This window comes from Ranitomeya variabilis, chromosome 5, assembly GCF_051348905.1.
Source record: "Ranitomeya variabilis isolate aRanVar5 chromosome 5, aRanVar5.hap1, whole genome shotgun sequence".
Classification (NCBI taxonomy): domain Eukaryota; kingdom Metazoa; phylum Chordata; class Amphibia; order Anura; family Dendrobatidae; genus Ranitomeya; species Ranitomeya variabilis.
In genome coordinates this window covers 191046362-191063554 of record NC_135236.1, presented here as the reverse complement: position 1 = coordinate 191063554, position 17193 = coordinate 191046362, and the positions used below count along the sequence as shown (strand labels likewise).

The 17193-nt window shown below is 41.5% G+C and overlaps 1 protein-coding gene across 4 annotated transcripts in view; it reads left to right on the top strand.

Moving 5' to 3' along the window:
- Window positions 1–17193, top strand: part of LOC143775481 (high affinity cAMP-specific and IBMX-insensitive 3',5'-cyclic phosphodiesterase 8A-like) — a 534058-nt gene that overhangs the window by 134914 nt on the left and 381951 nt on the right. Inside the window, exon 2 of one of the 4 annotated variants that reach the window (XM_077263664.1) lies at window positions 1625–1758. The exons of 2 other annotated variants lie outside the window; for them this stretch is intronic. The gene's annotated coding sequence lies outside the window, so the exon portion shown is untranslated. Of the gene's footprint in view, window positions 1–61; window positions 1759–17193 lie in introns of those variants that run through there. One more of the 4 variants, XM_077263663.1, reaches the window with a different exon arrangement.

Genomic DNA, 17193 nt, shown 5'->3' with positions numbered 1-17193 from the left:
TGTTATCCTTAAGCCACTTTGTTACCATTTTGGCAGTATGATTCAGGTCATTGTTCATTTGGAAGACGCATTTCTGCCCAAGCTTTAACTTCCTGGCTGATGTCTTAAGATGTTGCTTCAGTATTGCCACAAAATCTTCTTTTCTCATGATGCCATCTATTTCTTCTCCATTTGTCCTCCAATCATAATGATGGTCATTATGCCCAAGAAGTTCAATTTTAGTTTCATCAGACCACAGGACATGTCTCCAAAAATTGAGGTCTTTGTTCCTGTGTGCATTTGCAAACACGAATTTGGCTTTTTTTTAATGTTTCTTTTGGAGTAATGGCTTCTTCCTGGCGGAGTAGCCTTTCAGCCCATGCTGATACAGTACTTGTTTCACTGTGGATATTGACACAATCTTACCAGCTTCCGCCATCATCTTCACAAGGTCTTTAGCTTTTGTCCTTGGGTGGATATGCACATGTCGGACCAAAGCACGTTCATTTCTGGGACACAGAACCCCTCTGCTTCCTGTGCGGTATGATGGCTGGACATTCCCATCTTGTTTGTACTTGCGTATAATTGTTTGTACAGATGAACAAAGCATCTTCAGGTATCTTGAAATGTTCCCAAGGATGAGCCACACTTGTGCAAGTCCACAATTCTCTTGCTAATATCTTGACTGATTTCTTGAGACGTTCCCATGATGCTACACAAAGAAGCAGTGTGTTTCAGGTGTGCATTAAAATACATCCACAGGTGTATCTCTAATTAACTCAGATGTTGCAAAAAAAAACTATCAGAAGCCTCCAAACACATGACATCATCATATGGGCAGTCCAGAATTATTTAAGGCATAGTAATCTTAGTGTATGTAAACTTTTGATTTTGCAATAAGTAATAAAAATGCCTTAAAACATTCTCTTTCTCTCTCTCTCTCTCTCTCTCTCTCTCTCTCTCTCATTATTCTGGTATTTGACAAATATTAATAATAATGGCAATCCTAAATGACCTGAAACGGGAAAGGCTTGCATATGTGTATTTTTTATAGTGTGAAGTGTCAGCAATGTCTAAGTCTCTAATAAATATGTGATGACTTAAAGAAATGTTCAAATAATTTCTTGAATACATGCACCATGGAAAGACAATAGAAGTTGTACTTTTATATACCGTATTTATATGCCTGGATAGTCTATTAACTTCTTGGAATAAACAGCTGTCATCATAAATGAAGGCTGTATAAACACTTAGACATGCCAGTTTTATTACCAAAAATCATTTAACCTTAAGAAACATTTTATAATGTATTTTTCAACAGGTTTCACAACTGTTATAATTTTACAGGATTCTCTTTTTACAAAAACCTGTCTTTCCGTATGCAGTTGCAATTTATTTAAATGCTAGTATACACATTACAAAATGTAGCAAAGAAACTGTTTTAATTGTAATAATAGTTCTAAAAATAAGAGAATCATTACAAAATTACCCATTGCTAAAAGGGGTTGTCTGGGATATGCTGTTCAAAGTCACCTGACCGCTGTAGCTATTTCCTTCCTTCCTGTGTGCAGTCCATGCAGCAGCATGCTCAGGATCCTAGTGAGTGCCAATAGATGAGTATCAACTAATTTATTATTTTTTACAGATCCCAGGCTCCTGAAAATCCCCAGACACCCCCTTCAAATGAATCTGCTGCCAGAATTCACTTTATAAAATGCATACAATATTAAAAGGAATCCGTCAGCAGGTTTTTGCTATGTAATCTGAAGACAGCATGAGGTAGGGGTTAAAACACAGATTTCAGCAATGCCTCTCTTATTAAGCTCCATGATTTTGTTTGGTTACAATGATTGGTTTAGCACCAGTAGCTTATCATTGCTGGAGTAGCTGGTCCTGTGAGTCCTGGTCCGCCACGTTCCCGCCTGTGATAGGGGTCAGCTTTCACAGCTCTGCTTCATTCTAAATCTAGAAACTCTGATTGTGTGAGAATGGTTGCACTTGGTAATCTAAGTGATACAGTTGAAACCAGAAGTTTACATGCACTATATAAAAAGACACATATGCATGTTTTTCTCAATATCTGACATGAAATCAGGATAAACCTTTCCTCTGTATTTTCAGGTGTGAATTAAATGCATCCACAGGTGTCTCTACTTAACTCAGAAGCTTCCAAACACATGACATCATAATATGGGCAGTCCGAAATTGTTTAACCCCTTTCTGACATTGGACGTACTATCCCGTCGAGGTGGGGTGGGCCCGTATGACCACCGACGGGATAGTACGTCCAGCGCGATCGGCGGTGCTCACGGGGGGAGCGCGGCCGATCGCGGCCGGGTGTCAGCTGATTATCACAGCTGACATCCGGCACTATGTGCCAGGAGTGGTCACGGACCGCCCCCGGCACATTAACCCCCGGCTGTCATGATTCTCAATGGCGAGAGAACATAGCCCAGCATATATGAGAACTAGCTCTTGGAAGATGGAAACTATACTGACCATGAACTAAACCTGCCGCACAACTAGAAGTGGCCGGGTAGCATGCCTACGTTTTTAAACCCTAGATGCCCAGCGCCAGCCGGAGAACTACCTAATCCTAGCAGAGGAAAAGACAGTCCTGGCTCACCTCTAGAGAAATTTTCCCAAAAGGCAGACAGAGGCCCCCACATATATTGGCGGTGATTTTAGATGAAATGACAAACGTAGTATGAAAATAGGTTTAGCAAAATCGAGGTCCGCTTTCTAGATAGCAGGAAGACAGAAAGGACACTTTCATGGTCAGCAGAAAACCCTATCAAAACACCATCCAGAAATTCCTTTAAGACTCTAGCATTAACTCATAACACCAGAGTGGCAATTTCCGATCACAAGAGCTTTCCAGACACAGTAACGAAACAGCAGCTGTGAACAGGAACAAAATGCAAAAACACACAAGGACAAAAGTCCAACTTAGCTGGGAGTTGTCTAGTAGCAGGAACAAGCACAGAAGGCTTCTGATTACATTGTTGACCGGCAAGAAACTGACAGAGGAGCAAGGTTATATAGCGACTCCCACATCCTGATAGGAGCAGGTGAACAGAGGGGATGATGCACACAAGTTCAATTCCACAAGTGGCCACCGGGGGAGCCCAGAATCCAATTTCACAACACCCGGCACACCGCGATCAAACATGATCGCAGTGTACCAGCGGTACAGGGAAGCATCGCGCAGGGAGGGGGCTCCCTGCGTGCTTCCCTGAGACCCCCGGAGCAACGCGATGTAATCGTGTTGCTGCGAGGGTCTCTTACCTCCTCCTTGCTGCAGGTGCCCAGATCCAAGATGGCCGCGGCATCCGGGTCCTGCAGGGAGGGAGGTGGCTTACCGAGTGCCTGCTCAGAGCAGGTGCTTGGTAAGCCTGTAGTGCTGTAAGTCAGATCGGTGATCTGACAGAGTGCTGTGCAAACTGTCAGATCACCGATCTGTGATGTCCCCCCCGGGACAAAGTAAAAAAGTAAAAAAAAAAATTTCCACATGTGTAAACAAAAAAAAAAAAATTCCTAAATAAAGAAAAAAATATATATATTATTCCCATAAATATATTTCTTTATCTAAATAAAAAAAATAAAACAATAAAAGTACACATATTTAGTATCGCCGCGTCCGTAACGACCCCACCTATAAAATTATATCACTAGTTAACCCCTTCAGTGAACACCGTAGGAAAAAAAAAAAAACAAGGCAAAAAACAATGCTTTATTATCATACTGCTGAACAAAAAGTGGAATAACACGCGATCAAAAAGACGGATATAAATAACCATAGTACCGCTTAAAACGTCATCTTGTCCCGCAAAAAACGAGCCACCATACAGCGTCATCAAAGAAAAAATAAAAAAGTTATAGTCGTCAGAATAAAGCGATGCCAAAATAATTATTTATTCTATAAAATAGTTTTTATCATATAAAAGCGCCAAAACATAAAAAAATGATATAAATGAGGTATCACTGTAATTGTACTGACCCGAAGAATAAAACTGCTTTATCAATTTTACCAAACGTGGAACGGTATAAACGCCTCCCCCAAAAGAAATTCATGAATAGCTGGTTTTTGGTCATTCTGCCTCACAAAAATCGGAATAAAAAGCGATCAAAAACTGTCACGTGTGCGAAAATGTTACCAATAAAAACGACAACTCGTCCCGCAAAAAATAAGACCTCACATGACTCTGTGTACCAAAAAAAGGAAAAATTATAGGCCTCAAAATGTGGAGACGCAAAAACTTTTTTACTATAAAAAGCGTCTTTTAGTGTGTGACGGCTGCCAATCATAAAAATCCGCTACAAAAAATGCTATAAAAGTAAATCAAACCCCCCTTCATCACCCCCTTAGTTAGGGAAAAATAATAAAATTAAAAAAATGTATTTATTTCCATTTTCCCATTAGGGTTAGGGTTAGGGCTAGTGTTAGGGCTAGGGCTAGAGTTAGGGCTAGGGTTAGGGCTAGGGTTAGGGGTAGGGCTGGGGTTAGGGCTGGGGTTAGGGTTGGGGCTAGGGTTGGAGCTAAAGTTAAGGTTAGGGTTGGGGCTAAAGTTAGGGTTAGGGTTTGGATTACATTTACGGTTGGGATTAGGGTTGAGATTAGAGTTAGGGGTGTGTCAGGGTTAGGGGTGTGGTTAAGGTTACCGTTGGGATTAGGGTTAGGGGTGTGTTTGGATTAGGGTTTCAGTTAGAATTGGGGAGTTTCCACTGTTTAGGCACATCAGGGGCTCTCCAAACGCGACATGGCGTCCGATCTCAATTCCAGCCAATTCTGCATTGAAAAAGTAAAACAGTGCTCCTTCCCTTCTGAACTTTACCGTGCGCCCAAACAGGGGTTTACCCCAACATATGGGGCATCAGCGTACTCGGGACAAATTGGACAATGACTTTTGGGGTCCAAGTTCTCTTGTTACCCTTGGGAAAATATAAATTTGGGGGGCTAAAAATCATTTTTGTGGGAAAAAAAAGGATTTTTTATTTTCACGGCTCTGCGTTGTAAACTGTAGTGAAACACCTGGGGGTTCAAAGTTCTCACAACACACCTAGATAAGTTCCTTGGGAGGTCTAGTTTCCAATATGGGGTCACTTTTGGGGGTTTCTACTATTTGGGTACATCAGGGGCTCTGCAAATGCAACATGACGCCTGCAGACCAATCCATCTAAGTCTGCATTCCAAATGGCGCTCCTTCCCTTTCGAGCTCTGCCATGCGCCCAAACAGTGGTTCCCTCCCACATATGGGGTATCAGCATACTCAGGACAAATTGGACAACAACTTTTGGGGTCCAATTTATCCTGTTACCCTTGTGAAAATGCAAAACTGGGGGCTAAAAAATCATTTTTGTGAAAAAAAAAAGAATTTTTATTTTCACGGCTCTGCGTTATAACCTGTAGTGAAACACTTGAGGGATCAAAGCTCTCAAAACACATTTAGATAAGTTCCTTAGGGGTTCTACTTTCCAAAATGGTGTCACTTGTGGGGGGGGGGTTTAATGTTTAGGCAAATCAGGGGCTCTCCAAACGCGACATGGCGTCCCATCTTAATTCCAGTCAATTTTGCATTGAAAAGTCAAATGGCGCTCCTTCCCTTCCGAGCTCTGCCATGCGCCCAAACAGTTGTTTACCCCCTCATATGGGGTATCGGCGTACTCAGGACAAATTGCACAACAACTTTTGTGGTCTAATTTCTTCTCTTACCCTTGGGAAAATAAAAAATTGGGGGCGAAAAGATAATTTTTGTGAAAAAATATGATTTTTTATTTTTACGGCTCTGCATTTTAAACTTCTGTGAAGCACTTGGTGGGTCAAAGTGCTCACCACACATCTAGATAAGTTCCTTAGGGGGTCTACTTTCCAAAATTATGTCACTTGTGGGGGGTTTCAATGTTTAGGCACATCAGGGGCTCTCCAAACGCAACATGGCGTTCCATCTCAATTCCAGTCAATTTTGCATTGAAAAGTCAAATGGTGCTCCATCCCTTCCGAGCTCTGCCATGCGCCCAAACAGTGGTTTACCCCCACATATGGGGTATCGGCGTACTCAGGACCAATTGTACAACAACTTTTGGGGTCCATTTTCTCCTGTTACCCTTGGTAAAATAAAACAAATTGGAGCTGAAATAAATTTTGTGTAAAAAAAATTTAAATGTTAATTTTTATTTAAACATTCCAAAAATTCCTGTGAAACACCTGAAGGGTTAATAAATTTCTTGAATGTGGTTTTGAGCACCTTGAGGGGTGCAGTTTTTAGAGTGGTGTCACACTTGGGTATTTTCTATCATTTAGACCTCTCAAAGTGACTTCAAATGAGATGTGGTCCCTAAAGAAAAATGGTGTTGTAAAAATGAGAAATTGCTGGTCAACTTTTAACCCTTATAACTCCCTAACAAAAAAAAATTATGGTTCCTAAATTGTGCTGATGTAAAGTAGACATGTGGGAAATGTTACCTATTAAGTATTTTGTGTGACATACAGTGGGGCAAAAAAGTATTTAGTCAGTCAGCAATAGTGCAAGTTCCACCACTTAAAAAGATGAGAGGCGTCTGTAATTTACATCATAGGTAGACCTCAACTATGGGAGACAAACTGAGAAAAAAAAAATCCAGAAAATCACATTGTCTGTTTTTTTAACATTTTATTTGCATATTATGGTGGAAAATAAGTATTTGGTCAGAAACAAAATTTCATCTCAATACTTTGTAATATATCCTTTGTTGGCAATTACAGAGGTCAAACGTTTTCTGTAAGTCTTCACAAGGTTGCCACACACTGTTGTTGGTATGTTGGCCCATTCCTCCATGCAGATCTCCTCTAGAGCAGTGATGTTTTTGGCTTTTCGCTTGGCAACACGGACTTTCAACTCCCTCTAAAGGTTTTCTATAGGGTTGAGATCTGGAGACTGGCTAGGCCACTCCAGGACCTTGAAATGCTTCTTACGAAGCCACTCCTTCGTTGCCCTGGCGGGGTGCTTTGGATCATTGTCATGTTGAAAGACCCAGCCACGTTTCATCTTCAATGCCCTTGCTGATGGAAGGAGGTTTGCACTCAAAATCTCACGATACATGGCCCCATTCATTCTTTCATGTACCCGGATCAGTCGTCCTGGCCCCTTTGCAGAGAAACAGCCCCAAAGCATGATGTTTCCACCACCATGCTTTACAGTAGGTATGGTGTTTGATGGATGCAACTCAGTATTCTTTTTCCTCCAAACACGACATGTTGTGTTTCTACCAAAGAGTTCCAGTTTGGTTTCATCAGACCATAGGACATTCTCCCAAAACTCCTCTGGATCATCCAAATGCTCTCTAGCAAACTTCAGACGGGCCCGGACATGTACTGGCTTAAGCAGTGGGACACGTCTGGCACTGCAGGATCTGAGTCCATGGTGGCGTAGTGTGTTACTTATGGTAGGCCTTGTTAAATTGGTCCCAGCTCTCTGCAGTTCATTCACTAGGTCCCCCCCGCGTGGTTCTGAGATTTTTGCTCACCGTTCTTGTGATCATTCTGACCCCACGGGGTGGGATTTTGCGTGGAGCCCCAGATCGAGGGAGATTATCAGTGGTCTTGAATGTCTTCCATTTTCTAATTATTGCTCCCACTGTTGATTTCTTCACTCCAAGCTGGTTGGCTATTGCTGATTCAGTCTTCCCAGCCTGGTGCAGGGCTACAATTTTGTTTCTGGTGTCCTTTGACAGCTCTTTGGTCTTCACCATAGTGGAGTTTGGAGTCAGACTGTTTGAGGGTGTGCACAGGTGTCTTTTTATACTGATAACAAGTTTAAACAGGTGCCATTACTACAGGTAATGAGTGGAGGAAAGAGAAGACTCTTAAAGAAGAAGTTACAGGTCTGTGAGAGCCAGAAATCTTGATTGTTTGTTTCTGACCAGATACTTATTTTCCACCATAATATGCAAATAAAATGTTAAAAAAACAGACAATGTGATTTTCTGGATTTTTTTTTCTCAGTTTGTCTCCCATAGTTGAGGTCTACCTATGATGTAAATTACAGACGCCTCTCATCTTTTTAAGTGGTGGAACTTGCACTATTGCTGACTGACTAAATACTTTTTTGCCCCACTGTATCTCTGTGATTTAAGGGCATAAAAATTCAAATTTGGAAAATTGCGAAATTTTCTAAATTTTCGCCAAATTTCCATTTTTTTTCACAAATAAACACAAGTTATATCGAATAATTTTTACCACTATCATGAAGTACAATATGTCACGAGAAAACAGTGTCAGAATCGCCAAGATCCGTTGAAGCGTTCCAGAGTTATAAACTCATAAAGGGACAGTGGTCAGAATTGTAAAAATTGGCCCGGTCATTAACGTGCAAACCACCCTTGGGGATAAAGGGGTTAAAGGCATCATAATCTTAGTGTATGCAAACTTTTGACTTTGCAATAAGCAATAAAAGTGCCTTAAAACATTTGCTCTCTCTTATTATTCTTGCATTTGGAAACTACCGTATTTTCCGGCGTATAAGATGACTTTTTTAACCCCTGAAAATCATCTCAAAAGTCGGGTGTCGTCTTATACGCCAGGTACGGAGTGTGCAGGGAGCGTTCCTGTATGGTTCTCAGGATCTGGAGGAGAGGAGACTCTCCTTCAGGCCCTGGGATCCATATTCATGTAAAAAAAAAGGATAAAAATAAAAAATATCGAATATACTTACCCTCCGATGGCCCGCTTGCCCTCCGATGGCCCGTGACAGGTCGCGTGACCGTGATGTCATCGAAGGTCCTTCGCTCAATGCATCCTTAGGAACGGAAGCCGCCGCTTGCACCGCTGACAGCCGCGGGCCGTCGGAGGGTAAGTATATCCTATATTTTTTATTTTTATTCTTTTTTTACATGAATATGGATCCCGGGGCCTAAAGGAGAGTCTCCTCTCCTCCAGACTCTGGGAACCATCCGCACCGCACACGCCGTATAAGATGACTGGGCGTATAAGATTACCCCCATCTTATACGGCGGGTATATCCCAAACTCCATATTTTATATGGAAGAGTTGGGGGTCGTCTTATACGCCCAGTCGTCTTATACACCAGAAAATGCGGTATTAATAATTATGGTTATATCCATATTGACCTAAAACGGGAAAGATTTGTGGCGAGGTTGCGGCGAGCAGAGCAGAGCCGCAGATGTGGCAAGCAGAGCAGAGCTGCAGATTGCAGCGAGCAGAGCCGCAGGTTGCAGCGAGTAGAGCAGAGCAGAAGGAGTGGATACAAGGATACACACAGCCGAGTAGGATAGGCAACAGACAAGGATACAAACAGGTGCAGGTATAGGGCAGAGTTCAGACAGGGACAGACACGGGAACAAGTGCAGGACAAAGATTCAGGCCTGGGTATGCAGCCCCCAGGGTGACACAAATGAGACACAAAGAATACAGATACGAGCCTGGGTATGCAGCCCCCAGGGTGGTAGAGACAGGACAGAACCTGGCAACTCAGAAGCTGAACACAGACTGAGAGAGAATGTTGCTCAGGCATCTCCCAGTGGGTGGAGATGCCTTAAGTACCTGATGCCTCTTGGCAATTGGCTGGGGACACCTTAGGAGTGTGCACACAGTCTCTATAAGACTGGGGAAGTCTCGGGGCCACCGCCTTAAGCATTCAGCAAGCAAGGACATGAGGTCCACAGCAAGGAGCCGGCAGAGGACAGAACTCCCAGCATGGCTGGAGTGGGGAGTAAGATGGGAGATGGGAAGCCATGCAGTGATGCCAGCAGGGATGTTACATCTCCTATTGTATATTGGATTCTTGGTAGCACAGTTCTCAATCCACTTTCATCTCCAAGTTTGTTTACTATCTGTTTGGTATTTGAACCCTTCCGGTTCTGTAGGGATCCCTTCAAAGCAGTCGTTTGGTAGGATTACAATGAAAGTAGAATCTCTATTGTAAAAGTAGGGGCGTAGCCCCATTTACCACAGGTGATGGTCAGAGCTCTCCTCTCCTCACATAGGCTTCTCCACAGGTCACAGAGAAACACTGCCCAGTCAACACTCTCCTACTTAATTTAATGATTCTTCCCAAGACTCAATATATGAAAATTCTGCTGTAAAGCGTACCTCAGAACTGCTGCAGTTCAAGTAAGAATGCTATCCATAAAATTACTCAAAGAAAATAGAATAAAAATATCAGGAAACAAAAATAATAGAAACTGTTACAGTGTCTGGTTTTGATCAAGCAAATTTGGTGATACACTCCATTTAAAAGGATATGTTTGTTAGTAAACAGGTTTTAAAAACATTTTGGTAATATATTTATAATTTTTTTGTGCAGCTATTTAATCTTGAAATCTTCTGACAGGCCTATAGATCTAACACCATTTATTTTCTGAAGGTCACTTGTCAGCTTTGCTGTGTAGATTGGGACAGACATTCGGGTGCACTGTCTCTGCAGACAATACAGAAAGTTAGAGTGTGCCACTAATATGTCTTCACTTAGTGAAGTTTTTAAAAATAACTCCCAAACCATTGTTACACAGATTATACACCTTTACATTGCACATAAAACAAATACCAGCAATAAACAATATAAACATACCGTAATTATTCCATCACTAGAAAATTTTACTTTCTAGATTTAATTTAACAATGATCGTGATTTTTAAATAAAGACATATAAATGTCAGTCTAACATTACCTGACATGTAAGGTGTAACAGTTCCCTATTGTTGTACCTTCGATAAACCCCTGAAAGGACAATTTGGGCATTAATCCGCTAAGGCATCATGACATACCAGAGCACCATGGAATACCTTTAATTATGGCACCATGACATTCCTGTATGTCACAGTGATTTCATGGGCTTCCAGGTCTAGCCCTGATTGACAGCCAGACTAAATGTAATTGGAATAGTCGCGCCCTTAATGATTTTTATCCTGCACGGCAAACAGTGTTAAGAAAAACAATGTGAAACCATTCCAAAATTGCTGAATTTGGGCCTTCCACTTCCCAAAAAAAAATACGTTTTTATGTTCACCAAAATGGCACCTATGCTGTTCTGGGGAAACTGTCCTGCTGAACTGTCTGTGTCTTGATTGACAGCTTGGCTGTCCAATACTGTGTAGGGTTTGCTGGGCTGTCAGTGCCTTGATTGACAGCTCTGCTGTCCAATCTGTGACTGGGGCGTGCGGGACTTTCTACAGGTGTTCAGTGTTCCGCCGATCGCCTAGCTACGTAACTGAGCTCTGATCCCTGCCACACATAGTTTGTGTTTCTTGGTGAGTGTTAGCCCAATTCTGTTGCTCTGAGTTGTGATCTTCTGCTGCCTGACCCTTTGGACCGTGTTCTGACTATCCCTTTGTCTTGTTCTTTGGTTTTTGATCCACTATCTCTTGTTACTGACCTTGGACAGTGACCTTACTTAAGCTTTCGTCTTTTCCCTTGGTTATCTCCGTACTCTCTTGATATTGACCCCAAAACATCTGACTCTTCTGCCTCACGGCTTGATCACTATTTATTTTATTTTTGTGTGTCAAAGTGAATGCAGAAACATCTAATGTTGTACACATTACATAAAATATATATTTATTTTTGTATTTTGCTATTTTCACACACAAAAAAAATTGGTGTCAACATATTCTGAGACCCTGAACGTTTTAATTTTCCTGTTTCCAGTCCTGTGAGATAACTTTGCCTTTCCCTATTGTGGAAGTGACAGAACCTGTGGTTGCTGAATAAACCAACACAATCCGTTTGTCCAATAATTGCTATAAAGAATTAAAGGAAACCCTGACCTAATTAACCAACTGTAGAGACCAACATAAGGAACAGCATTAATTTCCGTAAAATAACCCATAGGTGTAATATGAGTACATTGTTTCTTCAATTTTTATTGAATCCGCAATATACAAGAATTCATGCTGATCATATGACAACATGATTAAAACTATTAAAAGCAAAAGAAACCATGGTCCCAATATAATTTTCATTATTAAGTAGTAGAAGAGTTTAAATTCTGCTGTTTGCATAACAAATTGAGCAGTAGGTAAGAAGAGATCCTATTTAATTTCATTTTAATCATGCTCCAATGTGATCAGAATTCTTGTATATTGTTGATTTAATAAAGATTAATTAAATAAAATGCTTATTTTATGTCTATATATTATACTAAATTGACGTTATGTGCTGGTCTGATCAGGACTTAAAGGGAACATGTCACGTTGTACATGCCGTCCAATCTGTGGACAGCATGATATAGAGAAAAATAAGTTAAGCAGAATGATATATAGGATTGTTGGAAAAGATTCAATAAAACTTACATTTTATCCATTGAAATTCGAGGTGTTTGTGTGTATGAGTCCAGTGGGCGCTGCTACTCATTGATTGACAGCTGTCTCATGCATGGATATTTATACAGGGCAGACTGTCAATCACTAAATAAGATCGCCCACTGGACTCCTTTATACAAACAACAGGGATTCCAATGAATAACATACACATTTTAATGAAACTTTTTCCCACAAAAATGTATATCAATATGATCAGTTCCTCCTGCTCTATAACAAACTGCCTAGAAATCTGATACTATTTTCAACATGACAGGTTCCCTTTAAGGAACCCCAGGCTCCTGAAGACCCACATTGGCAGACAGTCATCTAAGGAAACACTCCTTTTATTGCAAAATCATTTTGGGTCAATGGTTATCTTGGACATATCAGCTACCTCCAGTTTTGAAGTTCTGCAGCTTTCTCTGGTCCACTCATCCATTACATTGGGGGAAATAAGTATTTGATACACTGTCGATTTTGCAAGTTTTCCCCCCTACAAAGAATGAAGAGGTCTGCAATTTTGTATCGTAGGTACACTTCAACTGTGAGAGATAGAATCTAAAAATGAAAAAGCAGAAAATCACATTGTATGATTTTTAAATAATTAAATTGCATTTTATTGCATGAAATAAGTGTATGATCACCTACCAACCAAAAAGAATTCTGGGTCTCACAGACCTGTTAGTTTTTCTGTAAGAAGCCCTCCTACTCTGCACTCATTACCTGTATTAATTGCACCTGTTTGAACTCGTTACCTGTATTAAAGACACCTGTCCACACACTTGTCAGGACTCTGAACATTTTTTACCTTTTGTGCATTACTGCCCTTTTCCAAGATGGCGTCTTTGGTCTCATGTGCACTGTGTCTTCCTGCTATAAAACTCCACCCCAGCCTTCAGTCTGTGCTAGAGTATTCTGCCTTGCATCCAGCTCCTGACCTCTGATTACTCCCTGGCTATACACCTGCTCCTGTGAACCTGTGCGTTGATCCTGCTACTCTGCTCTGAGTTCCTGCTGCATACACCAGTTCCAGTAATCCTCCTTCATCTGCTGCTCTTGTTTACTTCATCTGCACTTGCTGGACATGTAAGCTGCTGCTGCTTTGCAATAACCTGAGACTATTAACCAGGCCTCCCTGGTTGAGCTAAGATATGATTTGAACTGCCTTATAAGCATATCTATCTGTGTCTGGACTAAGACAAGGATTCATTCGTGTCAAGTATCCTCAAGAATAACTGTGCTTCATAGACTTTCTGCTTGATTGCATTTTCCTCTGAAGTTTCCTATAGACTGCTAAGCTGCATTTATTATTTGCACAAAGTGTTGTGGACTTTAGTTTCTCTCTGCACCTGTTTGAATCACCGTGTGATAATATAGACTTTACCACTTATAAAACTGTGTCCTGTAGTTGTCTTGTTCCACGCAAAGAGTCTCCTGAGTTATCCCCTATAATTATTACAACACTCAATCAATGATACTCCAACCTCTCCATCATGGCAAAGACCACAAAGAGCTGTCTAAGGACACCAGGGACAAAATTGTAGACCTGCACAAGGCTGGAATGGGCTATGGGACAATAAGCAAGCAGCTTGGTGAGAAGGCCACAACTGTTGGCACAATTATTTGAAAAAGCAAGAAACACAAGTTAACTGTCAGTTTTCCTCGTTATGGGGCTCCAAGCAAGATCTCGCATTGTGGGGTAAGGATGATTCTGAGAAAGGTCAGGAATCAGCCAGAACTACACGGGAGAACCTGCTCAATGACCTGAAGATAGCTGGGAGCACAGTCTCAAACATTACCGTTAGTTATCAATTCCACTCGCCGTGTTTAGAGGAAGAAGAAGGATGAGTACAACACCAAGAATACCGTCCCAACCATGAAGAATGGTGTGGTAAACATCATGCTTTCGGGGTGCTTTTCTCCAAAGAGGACAGGACAACAGCACCGTATTGAAGGGAGGATGGATGGCGTCATGCATCTCAAGATTTTGTCCAACAACCGCCTTTAGTCAGCAAGAGCATTGAAGATGGGTCGTGGCTTGGTCTTCCAGCATGACAATGGCCCGAAACACAGCCAGGGCAACTAAGCATTTCAAGGTCCTGGAGTGACCTAGCCAGTCTCCAGACATGAACCCAATAGAAAATCTTTGGAGGGAACCGAAACTCAATGTTGCCAAGCTACAGCCCTAAAACCTGAAAGATCTGGTGAAGATCTGTGTTGAGAAGTGGGCCAAAATCCCACAGTGTGTGAAAATTTGGTGAAGAACTGCAGGAAACATCTCACCACTGTAATTGCTAACAAAGGTTTCTGTACCCAATATTAAGTTCTGTTTTTCTATTGTATCAAATACTTACTTAGTGCAATAAAATGCTAATTAGTTATGTGAAAATCATACAATGTGATATTCTGGAATTTTTTTTTTTAGACTCTGTCTCTCACAGTTGAAGTGTACCTACGATAAAATTACAGACCTCTCCATTCTTTTTGTAGGTGGGAAAACTTGCAAATCGACAGTGTATCAAATACTTATATCCACCACTGCAATAAAGATGGGGGTGGGAATAGGCGAAGCTAAATGAAAGCCCCCCCCATGACTGCTGTTGGCTAGGGGAGGGTTTCAAAAAAGGCTTTTTGCAGGGCTTAAAAAGGATTGGTGGTGGTGAGGAAGGGGCGGGTTTAGGGGCAGTTGTAAGAAAAGTGCGGGAACACTGACAATCTGAGAGGAAGCTCCCACCCTCCCTAATGTTTTGGATGTTGGCGGGTCAGAGGAATGTTTTGGGTTTTTGTTTATTCGGGGCACTTTTCTTACTGACGGGTCTTTAGAGGTTGGAGTGGACCTTTACCTCGTCACAGTGGCTAAGTTGGCGGGGGGCGGGGTTCTTGGAGTTGACGCTGATTCGTCGGGGAAGGAATTTTGAGGAAATTCCGACAGTTTAAATGAAGTGGGGTTGATCTGGCATTCGGCTATGGAATCTGGACGGGGTATTACCCTGGGAGCTTTTGTTGGTTAGTCTTCCCTGAATAGGTTGTTTGGTGTCCTCGAGCTGGTGATTTACGGCTGAGGGTAACATGGTGGTTGAAGTTCATTGGTTCTTGCCAAATATAAGCCAGATTTTTTAGCTCCAAGAACCCTCCCCTCATGTTAGAGTTTATATCAAATGATTGATATGCATTTTGTTATATGTTATTGTTTGTTAATAAACTGGCCGCTGTGACCAATATTATCCAAAGAATCGTTGAATAATGTTTTTATTTCAGGGAGGTAATGTTATACAGGTTCTGGTTGGTGAATGGGTGCATGTGTCAAAGAAAGAAACCCGTATTGCCATACGCGGTCAAGCCATGCAATGGTTCGCTTTTACCAGCTTTGCTGATTGTACAGTCTAGTTTATGCAGACAAAATGGCTCATGTTTTCACTCACAAGTTATAAGTTTTGCATGAAAACACATTATGATGGATGGTGTGGTTGACAAGGTAATTATTGTATTATGTTGCTACAGGCTGTTCTGTGCACTGGAAGGACATAGCTAGGATAGGTGTGCAACATAAGCTGGAGGGAGCTAATGTGTTTACATTAGACATCGGCCTGTGTCCAGTAATATGCTGATCTATAGCAAACTCCGATGGCTTATTGGAAAGGACAAGTAACCCTAGTAGTATGTCATTTATGTATAATTTAAGAGGTAGTGGGACAGTTATACAGCATCACACAGTACATGGCACAATATTGAAGAAATTAAAAAAAATATTTAAATAACTTTTCATATTTATTAAATTGATCATTTTTAATATGCTAAAAGAGAGTAGTTAGAAAATAACTTAGAATATTGTATTTTTCATTTACACATAGCATTACATCAAGAATCATGGAATGTAAATAAACATTGCAATAGTACAGAGGCATAACTTTACACTCCTGGGCCTGAATGCAAGATAACAAACATAGCTATGTCAAAGTACAGAAAAATGCAAAATGTTAAATGGGTTCCCTTCCATTAAAAGGCATTCCCTGACTGTGTGCTGTTGTACAGAAACAAACCAAGCTGTACTGGCCTTCCCCAGGTCCATCGGAAAGTCCACTTGCCATTGCTCCTAGTGTTTGGCTTTGGCTGCGGCGCTGGTGTCATGTTGACAGTACAGTAGCCAATCAGTGGCTCTTAGTGGGGTGTTCCCGTGTAGAGCCACAGAAAAAAAATAATTGCCAACAGATAGGAATAATAAGGACAGTGCTGTTGGGATACTAGTCACTACACTACTTATAGAGACGCCGTGAGGTCTGGAAGTCAGGGAGTCCGAGGTCAAAAGCCAGGTGAGTATGTCATAAACTGAGGGGGGAGGCAAAAGAGTAGTCAAGTCACAGTCCAGGGTGAGAATTCCAAGAAGATAGCAGATCAAGACAAAGGGGTTAGGCAAACGGATGGTCAACAGCAAGGTCGGTCAGCAAAAGATCAAAATACAGAACTCAGAGCTACAACTGGCAGAGATAAGAGGCAGGCAGTCAGTTAAATTGCCTGAGAACCAGTCAAACAGTAGACACCTGTAGGAAGCACTCCCCAGCCCTGATTGGGCGACTGGACTGTCATTCACCACACTGACAGCTCAGTACGCCCAAGCCTCAGTTTGGGCGGCTGAGCTGTCTATCACGATACTGACAACTCAACATGCCCCTGCCCCAGATTTGACTGCTGACCTGCCACTCACAACACTGAGAGGAGGAATCATAACAGCTGTCACACAGGGATAATATCGCATAGCATGGATAATAAATATAGTGATGTCACAGATAATGGAAAGAAACAGTGATATCATAGCACAGGCAAAGTAAACACAGCATCATAATACAAAGATTATGCATACCATGATGTCACAGAGCAGTAATAATAAAGAAAGAAGAACAATACAAGGGTAATGTGATGTCA